The sequence below is a fragment of the Berghia stephanieae genome, chromosome 8 (assembly GCF_034508935.2).
Source record: "Berghia stephanieae isolate SIO BIC M18660-M18661 chromosome 8, UCSD_Bste_1.3, whole genome shotgun sequence".
Classification (NCBI taxonomy): domain Eukaryota; kingdom Metazoa; phylum Mollusca; class Gastropoda; order Nudibranchia; family Aeolidiidae; genus Berghia; species Berghia stephanieae.
In genome coordinates, this window is record NC_088367.1 from 35175441 (window position 1) to 35177940 (window position 2500).

General features: G+C 38.2%; 1 protein-coding gene across 3 annotated transcripts in view; it reads left to right on the plus strand.

Annotated features, from left to right (window-relative positions):
* LOC144978572 (uncharacterized) overlaps positions 1-2500 on the plus strand; it is a 28291-nt gene that overhangs the window by 4039 nt on the left and 21752 nt on the right. Inside the window, exon 1 of one of the 3 annotated variants that reach the window (XM_078924806.1) lies at positions 1-91. The exons of the other annotated variants lie outside the window; for them this stretch is intronic. The gene's annotated coding sequence lies outside the window, so the exon portion shown is untranslated. The remainder of the gene's footprint in view (positions 92-2500) is intronic. 3 annotated transcript variants of the gene reach the window in all.

Consider the following 2500-nt stretch of genomic DNA (forward strand, 5'->3'; position numbering starts at 1 on the left):
GTTATACTTGGAGGAATTCACCCCGTAATATTTCGAACAGAGTTATATTCAAGATGGAATTGTATAAGTAAAATATGTTGAAAAATAAAAGGTAGGTGCTTACATTTACACTATATTATGAAAAGTCGATCCCTTACAATTGATTTATTTGAAACGATGGTTAGGGGGCAATTGTAATCATAGCACGTATTGGAAAAATTCACCAGTTCTTTATTTACATTCGATTATAATGAGGACTTTTTGTGTTTACGTAAAATGGAGGATTTGTTTTGCGAGTATATAATATTATTATTCTCTCGCTAAGTTCACAATATAGAGCAGTAAAATTAGGTGCCCCAAACGTAAACAAAGGTCTAGAAGCACATGGCAAACCACATGTTCCTGTCTTGACAGCTCACGTTCCAATGTAAATTATAGAAAAAAAAATAACCTTTAAAATTTGGCTGTTAGGTGGCAAAAGAAACACATATTCATAAATACTCGATCATGCATCAAATAATGTCTAGATATGGATATTTTATGGAACAAAAGGTAAAATTTATCAAAAGTTACAGTCTATCTATTTTTAGACCAGAGCAAATTATTGCGCTGATGTGAACAAGACGAGAATTATTCGGAGCCTGGTTTTCAGAATAATTTAGCCTTATATTATTATTTCTGCAACTGTTAGATTTTATGTAAACATATTTTCAATACTGAAAGTGTATTGCCTACAACTCAAACTACAAAATTGTGAGACCTATATTGTGCGTAAATTATTCCGGTCCCTAACGAAAATCACGAGCAACTTGTTATTGTTTACGTTTGGGGCACCTAATTTTACTGCTCTATAGCATAGTGACCTTCAGGAAGATCCATAATAGTATTCATCGATATACTCAACTGTTCCTTGTTCTTACACCGAGGTGATCAGCTGCCTCGTTATAACTGTTTAGTGACACCTTCTTGTGGTTTCAACTTTTTTTTATTTGTTGTGATAATATTGTTTTTGACATGCAGAACTGGTGGATATTTTATTGACCCGCTGTACTGAAAATTTATTAATTCTCTGGCTGTGCACCAGTAATATATATCCCAAATAAAGCTGTCAAAAGACGGGCAGTAGAATATTAGGTATATTAGGTATCGAAGTCGTTTTTCGGACCCCGGTGTCCAGTCCGATTGAAATTTTTAATTTTTAACGAAGGCATTTTTTTTTACTATAACAAATAACCATTTAGTTCTACACGCTTGATCAATTGTACCATCACAGTAACTATAACCTTGAACGTTTATAGATAGTATGTGCTTGGCTAAGAAACTCACAACATTGCCATCCGGAAGTATAACGGGCCATCACACAAAACAATGTGTAACCATGAACTTTTATAGTCTGGTTAATACAGTTAAGTGAGAATTACTTATAAACATGGATGGCAAAAAACAATAACAAAGACCCGAGTGACATCAACTTCGTTCTATCCCTGATTGAGAAATGTGAGGGCTTATCACACAAATAGCAGTCGAAAAGCAATAACAAAGAGCAGAGTGAAGTCAACTTCCTTCGTTCTACTGATTGTTAAACAACCATACTATTTTTGTCCAAGCATGCTTGAATGTGTGTCACAAATTTAAAATTAAATTTGAACTTTTATATAGCGCAATATCCACAAAACGTGCTCAGAGAGCTTTACAAGGGGTCCCTGGTCAACAGCAACATTTAACATTTAGGACGGAACATGACGACTGTTAGGCGATATTACATTGTTTTTCGGACAGAGACAACGCTGTTTATGGTCGGGTACTTATTTACACATGAGTACGGTGAGAGAATGTGAGTAAAGAGCCTTCTCCAAGGACTCAACTATGCGCCGAGCGAGGCTCGAACCCAGGATCTTCCGATCCGAAAGCGAGTATCATACCAATTATAGACCACATAGCCGCAGAGCTATTATCCACTAAAACCCTGCCACAAGCGCTATTTCCCATTGAATCCATACTATCAGTGCTACTACTGAGTGTGCTACTACATCAGTGCTACTGTCCCGGGTGGGGGGGGGGGGGGGGGGGGGGGGGGGGGGGGGGGGGGCGGGAGGCTTGTAGCCTTGGTTCGAGTTATTTGCGGCGCTAAGTTGAGTCTTAATTCACATTCTTTTAGTTCGAGGTCAATGCTATCTATACACTAGATTGCTATGTTCGAGGTCCTTGGCTTAAGAGTGATGTTCCATTCTACATGTTTATTGTCACTGTTGGATTGGAACTCCCTGTAAAGCTCCTCGAGTTTATTTTAGTGGATTGTGTACTAGCTGCTATATGAAAGCTCAAGTTCTTATTAGAGATTGCTTTAAATATACATTATTCTATAGAAATCGTATGAGACAAAGTCGGGGCCCATGGATGTGCTCAAGAAGTCAGGAAGAGAAGGCTCTAATAAAAGACTAGGGTTAGAGGCGATCTTTTTTTGGGATCGTGGATAGCTCATACGGTAGAGTCACGCTCTCCCCGGCCAGGTGAAGTTGCC